The sequence below is a fragment of the Silene latifolia genome, chromosome Y (genome assembly GCF_048544455.1).
Source record: "Silene latifolia isolate original U9 population chromosome Y, ASM4854445v1, whole genome shotgun sequence".
Taxonomy (NCBI): Eukaryota; Viridiplantae; Streptophyta; class Magnoliopsida; order Caryophyllales; family Caryophyllaceae; genus Silene; species Silene latifolia.
In genome coordinates this window covers 208,966,471-208,974,504 of record NC_133538.1, presented here as the reverse complement: position 1 = coordinate 208,974,504, position 8,034 = coordinate 208,966,471, and the positions used below count along the sequence as shown (strand labels likewise).

General features: G+C 40.4%; 1 non-coding gene across 1 annotated transcript; it reads right to left on the bottom strand.

The window, feature by feature from the left end:
- Positions 1–7,098: 7,098 nt before the first annotated feature.
- On the bottom strand, positions 7,099–7,205 carry LOC141636733 (small nucleolar RNA R71). Its single transcript, XR_012541322.1, has one exon. It is a non-coding gene; the product is annotated as a small nucleolar RNA R71 (small nucleolar RNA).
- Positions 7,206–8,034: the final 829 nt, after the last annotated feature.

The following is an 8,034-nucleotide window of genomic DNA, read 5'->3' as shown; positions in this document are numbered from 1 at the left end:
ATAGTTAGTTGAGTTAGTTTATTTTTGACAGGTATACGACAGACGTGTCAAATTTTGGCGCCGTTGCCGGGGAGGCAATTGCCCTATTTGTTTTTCGTTCCGTTTATTTTTCCGTCTCAGGGAATTTTTATTCCTTGAGGCAGTTCTTATTCATTTCCTTTCAGTGTTGTTTATGCCCAGTGATACGTGCATTTTATATAGTCTTATTAGCCTACTTTATGCACGTATTTCTATGCTTTTATCGTGGTTTTATGCTACGAAATGCCCCGAATATGCTACTTTGGTTTGTTTTGTCTTATTTGCAGGAATGAACCCAAAAGTAGTGAAATCAAGCCTTTTACCATCCTTTTAGCATGCATTTGGAGGAAGAGTGAATTTGGAGCGGGAATGAAGCTATTTTGAGATGCGCATTGGAGTAAGGAAGTTAGGCGAGCCAAGAGAGTGCTTCAATTTGCTAGTTCCTGCTTGTAAGAGCCATATCTCGAGTTCTAAAACCGATATTCAGGTGATTCCAATTGGAGATGAAATTTTGTCCTTTTAGCTTTCCAATGCCACCGGAATCACCCTGTTTGACCAAGCAACGAAGAAATGGCAGCCGTTTGAAGTTCAGTGCGCGAAGCAGGAATTACGCGCTGAGAAGGGCTCGATCGAGAACTATTTCTATTCGATCGAGAGCCCATTTGCTCGATCGAGAGCCACTTCTTCTCGATCGAGTGGTTTAGGATGAATAAGTACTCGATCGACTATGTTTCCTTTCGATCGACCAGTTCCTTATATGCCTTTGCTCGATCGAGTGATTTAGTTACTCGATCGAGTGGATTTTGCTGACGGGCTGGGCTTTTTAGTTATTTTCCGTCTTTAGGTTTAATTAAACTCCTAATTTCTTATAAATAGGAGTTAGGTCGTCAGTTAATGGATCTCTCTTTTTATCCGGAGAGACTCTTCTCTCCTCTTTTTCTCTTGGAACGATACACTCGTTACTTTGCTTTTTATTCCTGGATCATTATTTCAAGAATAACACTTCTTCCCTTTTCTTTCTTAATTTAATGTTTAATTCTCTTTTAATTCTTGTTCTTGTTTATTTTATCATGAGTAGCTAATTCCCCCTAGTATGTTAGGATTAGGGAAGCCGTGGTAGCGATGTTTTAACTGACTTGAATAGGTTAGACTTGCGATAGGAATTGTATTAGGCAATTTAATCGTTATCCTATCGAATGAATGCATGGAGGAGACCATAAATTTAGTTAACCCCGACCTAGATCGAAAGATTGGAAGGTAAGGCTTGCTTAATTACAATAGGGTATTGCGGTGAGGGCGAAAGTTAAGTCACTTTTACGCTCTAGGGCGGTTTAAGGACCGAAAGGTGACGACCATAGCTCTTCTTATCAATAGTTTAATCGCCTCAGTATTCCCAATAGTATAAGATTTGATAGCTGCCACGGTAGACCGACTCCTAGCATACTCCCTTTTCTTCTGTTAATTTCTCCTTTTTATTTCCCTTGCTTTAGTCTTTAGTTTAGTTAACACAATCATTCAAAACCCCCATTCTGTGACACCCTGATAGACCGAATTAAACAGATAGATAGCAACCTTGCCTCCCTGTGGAGATCGACCCTACTTACTACTAGCTATTAGTTAGTTGTTTTTAGGTATTTATTTTTGGTACAAAACGACAAAGATCAAACTTTGGCGCCGTTCGTTCGGGGAGGCGACGCTTTTTATCTGTTTTATTTTGTTTGCCCTTTCGCCTCAAGGGAAGACTAAGTACCTTGAGGTCTGTTCTTATCTTTTTCTTTAGTGCTTTTTTTGTTAGGCTTACGGGTTTATTAGACAAACTCGAGGGAGATTATCGAAGGGAAGGCTTGAGTACCTTCGATCCCTCTTGCCAAGATGACATCCGTCTCCCGACTAATTGCTCAGTTTGAAGCCCAAGCTGAGCCACCTGCTAGTTGGGAAAGAAAGAAGTCTTGGGGATGTGGTCCTGCTGAGCACAATGCAGCCGTAGTTGTGCCGCCACATCCACCGCATCAATGGCCACCGCAACAAGATCCTCATGATATACAGAAAAAAGAAATCGCGGAGCTGAGATCCTTAGTTCTGGAATTCGATAGACATATGGGTGCTCAAGTCACTGAAATTGCTGAGCTGCAGTCTGAAATTGCTCGGTTAACAGCTGGGTTGGTTGCTCGGCAACCAAAAGAGGTGTGCTTGACCAAGAGCGGTCTTTCCCATGAAGAACCCGCGATGCCCAATGCTGAAAATGATTTCTATATTTCGGATGACGACTTTCTATCGTATTTCCAGAATGCATGCAGGGATACCGTGCGTGACGAAAAGAAAGTCCTCGATCGAGTAACATCTCTTCTCGATCGAGTGACATGCATGAGGAAAGTGCTCGATCGAGTGATTATGTTACTCGATCGACTGATTTGGCCATTGGGAGCTTAACTCCGTCACTTGGGTTCAATTTGGATGACGAGTTTGACGATGATGAAGGTTACGGTGAACCTCCCTTATTCACAAAAGTCGGATACACTTGAAGCTGCGATTTACGGGATGGATTCCACTGAAGAGGTTGATGAAGAAGCAGCTGAGACGGTAATTGCTCCTAGCACGGATGAGGTAATCCACTCCTTTGTCAGTGATTCCGTCGTTAAGAGCGACCAACCCGAGGTAGTGTTTATAATTTCATTATTGTTTGTTACGACGATATATTGCCTCGTTTAATTTGTGCTCCTTCTTTTAATGCTACACCCTCTCATATGTGGACGCATAATTTAACGAATTTTCACCGTCCTCGTCATTTCAAAACTGTTAATCTGAATCGGGACCCTTATATATTGACAATTGCTCCCGCGCTCCTTTATTTTGTGGATAAATTTAGGAGCGCTCACAGGAAATTTGTTCGGCTTAAAAAGTTAAACATTTTTATTTCCTATTTCTGTATTCCACTTTGGTGCTACTTATGCTGTTGTGTAGCACATGCGCAGCTATTTGATAGGTTGTTGCGCGCTTTGAGCTGTTTTGATTGTGATTAGTTTGAGTGGCTCGAAGAAAAAGAAGGTCGAGCTGGGACCTGACTGAAGCTAGCGCTAACCAGGAGGCAACCCGGCGATTTTATTTTGCATTTTTATTTACTTTCAGTTGTAATAAATGGTTTTATACCATAGACTTTATCAGTATGCGTGTTTTTATTGCGTCTTTGCAGGAATTCTACTCGATCGAGTAAGTTTCCACTCGATCGAGTAAAAAAAAAAAAATAAAAAAAAAAATAAAAATAAAAATAAAAATAAAATTTACTCGATCGACCGCTAATTTACTCGATCGACCACTATTCCTCTCGATCAAGCTGTTCTTGGACGTCCATTGCTTGGATAGCTTCTTGTGACGATGTTACGGAGCTATTAGTCACCTCCCATGTTGCTGGCTGGTTTGGGGAGGTCCCTTTATTCGCGCATTTTGTGAGTTTTTCCGTCTTTACTCTCTTTCTCCTTCAGTTTGCATTTCCTTTCCTTGTTTTGGTACAATGGGGGCATTGTACGGTTTGGTTTGGGGAGGTTTTGCATCCATATCTGTGTCTGCATTTTGTTTTCATTGCATTTCAGTTATCATGTTTAATTTAAGCTTGCATTGTTGTTTATTTTTGTTAAAATTCAAAAAATTCAATAAAAATTTGAAAAATTGTTTATAAAATTCAAAAAAAAAAAAAAAAAAAAATTCATGTTTATTTTAGCATATAGGTTGAGTCGGAACGGTCGATTTCCATGATGAAATTGCTCTATATTTGTCTTTTTGCTTAAGCCTTGCATTGAATTAATTATCTTATTAGCTCTGTCTTATTGCATATCTACGAGTTAATGTTTAATTCAGCTGAACATATAGACTTGACCTGAAATTTTGGCAACCTACTTATAATTTCTGAGGAATTAGAGCCTTATTAACTGGTGTCATTTATGACCAGTTTCATGTAGGATTGTGAGTAGTCACTCCTTGCATAACATGTATCATTAATTTGCACGTATATGAAATTCAATTGCTTTTTGCCGTCATACATTCGGGTTAGTGGTTGGTGTCACATGCAGGGAGGTGCTTACATTTCCCTTTTTCTTTCATTTTTACCCATAAACTCCACATTAGCCAAATTTTCCTGTTGACCCTTAGCTACATTCCAAATTTAGCCTGCCTTGTCAAGCTAGTTTAGATTGTTCTGCGGTATATTGTCTATTGTATCAAATGTTGGCGCGTATTCTGTTGATTCGGAGTTGGTAACTTATGAAGAAAGGAGGTTGATGAAAAAGACGTGGAAAAAGAAAAAAAAAAGAAATGAAAAATGAGAAAAAAAGGAATACGGAGAAAGAAAAGAAAAGAAACCGAAAAAAAAATAGAAATAGAAAAAGAAAGGAAAAATTTGAAGAAAAAGATGTTTAATTATGAGTCGGTTTCTGCTCCTATGTTCTATCTTATTTCATATGAGGAGTATGTTTAGTTTGGTTTGGTGAGATTTTATGCCAAATGAAGGGCATTGTGCTCTATTCATAATTGAGTTGGAATCGGATGTCGATATATGGTTTTGTTTAGGTACTAGCTTGATCACCTATACCTCCACATTCCCATAAATGTTTTGCCTTTTCTTACCCATTGCCTCACTTTACCATATTTTTGTAAGCCCTCGGCTGTGACAGGACCTTGTTTGGTTGGAATGTATGTACGGTAGTTAGAATTGTTTATCATATTAGTTGCATGCATGTTTATGTGGGTCGTAGTCTAGGTGAGCGACTATTTTTCTTTCTCTTTTACATATATATGTTCACCCCTTGCTTCATGAGAGAAGAGTGACCCGTGAGAGTCCACTATTAAAGGTCTTGCAAGGTCGACGGTTCAGCTTTATTATAAACATCTTATAACTCGTTTTCATTTGACTGTTTTGCTATAAGTGTTAGTTTGCTTGCATTAAATTGGGTTAAGTGGGCATTTGTAGCTAGCTCTGAGTTATCTTTTCCGTTCCATTAGTTGTATTTTAGTTTACTCGAGGACGAGTAAAGGTTTGGTTTGGGGAGATTTGATACGTGCATTTTATATAGTCTTATTAGCCTACTTTATGCACGTATTTCTATGCTTTTATCGTGGTTTTATGCTACGAAATGCCCCGAATATGCTACTTTGGTTTGTTTTGTCTTATTTGCAGGAATGAACCCAAAAGTAGTGAAATCAAGCCTTTTACCATCCTTTTAGCATGAATTTGGAGGAAGAGTGAATTTGGAGCGGGAATGAAGCTATTTTGAGATGCGCATTGGAGTAAGGAAGTTAGGCGAGCCAAGAGAGTGCTTCAATTTGCTAGTTCCTGCTTGTAAGAGCCATATCTCGAGTTCTACAACCGATATTCAGGTGATTCTAATTGGAGATGAAATTTTGTCCTTTTAGCTTTCCAATGCCACCGGAATCACCCTGTTTGACCAAGTAACGAAGAAATGGCAGCCGTTTGAAGTTCAGTGCGCGAAGCAGGAATTACGCGCCGAGAAGTGCTCGATCGAGAACTATTTCTATTCGATCGAGAGCCCATTTGCTCGATCGAGAGCCACTTCTTCTCGATCGAGTGGTTTAGGATGAATAAGTACTCGATCGACTATGTTTCCTTTCGATCGACCAGTTCCTTATATGCCTTTGCTCGATCGAGTGATTTAGTTACTCGATCGAGTGGATTTTGCTGACGGGCTGGGCTTTTTAGTTATTTTCCGTCATTAGGTTTAATTAAACTCCTAATTTCTTATAAATAGGAGTTAGGTCGTCAGTTAATGGATCTCTCTTTTTATCCGGAGAGACTCTTCTCTCCTCTTTTTCTCTTGGAACGATACACGGTTACTTTGCTTTTTATTCCGGATCATTATTTCAGTAACACTTCTTCCCTTTTCTTTCTTAATTTAATGTTTAATTCTCTTTTAATTCTTGTTCTTGTTTATTTTATCATGAGTAGCTAATTCCCCCTAGTATGTTAGGATTAGGGAAGCCGTGGTAGCGATGTTTTAACTGACTTGAATAGGTTAGACTTGCGATAGGAATTGTATTAGGCAATTTAACTGTTATCCGGTCGAATGAATGCATGCAGGAGACCATAAATTTAGTTAACCCCGACCTAGATCGAAAGATTGGAAGGGAAGGCTTGCTTAATTACAATAGGGTATTGCAGTGAGGGCGAAAGTTAAGTCATTTTTACGCTCTAGGGCGGTTTAAGGACCGAAAGGTGACGACCATAGCTCTTCTTATCAATAGTTTAATCGCCTCAGTATTCCCAATAGTATAAGATTTGATAGCTGCCACGGTAGACCGACTCCTAGCATACTCCCTTTTCTTCTGTTAATTTCTCCTTTTTATTTCCCTTGCTTTAGTCTTTAGTTTAGTTAACACAATCATTCAAAACCCCCATTCTGTGACACCCTGACAGACCAAATTAAACAGATAGATAGCAACCTTGCCTCCCTGTGGAGATCGACCCTACTTACTACTAGCTATTAGTTAGTTGTTTTTAGGTATTTATTTTTGGTACAAAACGACAGTATCACCCAGGTCAGACAGGTGTGAATTAGTTTCAGCTGATTCAGAGCCGGAGAATTATTCAGGCATAGACTCCGTCTGATAAGGAAATCACGAAAGGAAGACTTGAGTACTTTCGAGCCAGAGCTTGATCATTTTCTTTTCACGGAAGACAGTCCGATTTCTACAGTAAAGATGCCTAAACTTTCTAGTCATTCAGTGCCTAAAGCATCCTCTATTCCAAAGGGTTTCAATCTTCAGACTGAGGATGGGAACACATTTGATATCCGCCCTTCTTATATTAATCTGGTGGAGCGAAATATCTATAGAGGTGTGGCAGGTGAAGATCCTAGGAAGCATATGGAGACCTTTACCGATTACTGTTCTACTATCCCCGCCACTAAGGGGGTAACTCAAGACAAGATTAAGGAAGTTCTATTTCCTTTCTCTTTAGCTTATTCAGCCAGGGAGTGGCTGACTGACTTGGACCGCACAGCTGCTAGGGTTACAGATTGGGAGTCTCTTGCTCTTGCATTTTACAAGAGATACTTCCCTCCACAACGCACCAATTTGCTGAGGGCCAAGATTACTAGTTTCAGACAGGCTCCCGATGAAAGTTTTTATGAAGCATGGACACGATTCAAGAAGTTGGTGAGGTCTATTCCTCACCACGGTTTTGACCCATGGTTCCTAGCCAATCAATTCTACAATGGGCTGTATGATGACCACAGAGCCATACTTGATGCGGCATCTAGTGGGAGATTCCAGGAGAACACCGATGATGATAAGGGGTGGTCTCTTATTGAAGAAATGGCTAATCCCAGTGCTGAATATGGTAACCCGAGGGATGGGATTAGAACAGTTCATGCAGTCGATAAGCAGGTTTTGGCTCAGCTGGAGACCATGAATGCTAGGTTTGACAAGTTGGAATTACAAGCTGCTGGGGAGCCTCAGACGGTCCATGTTCTTACTCGGGGAGAGACCGTTTCTTGTGAGAGATGTGGAGGTAATGATGGCCACTCTGCTGTTGGCTGTCTTGCAGAGAAGGAATAAGTCCTTGGCTTTCAGCAATATAGGCAAGGAGGGGGTTTCTACTACAATAATCAAGGGGCAGTCCATCCCAATCTGAGGTGGACTAGTCAGAATGTGCTCAATCCTACTCCTCATCCGCACCAGCAGCAGCCTTATGTCCCTCCACACAAGAATCAACAAGGCTTTCAAAAGCCCCTTTCTTTTACTCCTCCTAACCATGGTGCATCATCTTTCGGTGGGGTGAGTGAAATTGGTGAGCTTAAGTCTATGTTGCAAGCCTTCACGAAGCAGTGGCAATTGAGTGATCAACAGAAAGATGCGTCCATAAAGGCACTTGAAACTCAAGTTGCCCAATTAGCCACTAATCAGTCCACAAGAAAGCAGGGTCAATTACCGACTCAAAATGAGAAAAATCCACATGAGACGGTAAATTTCATCAATCTGAGAAGCGGTAGTTCATATGAGGGACCGGAA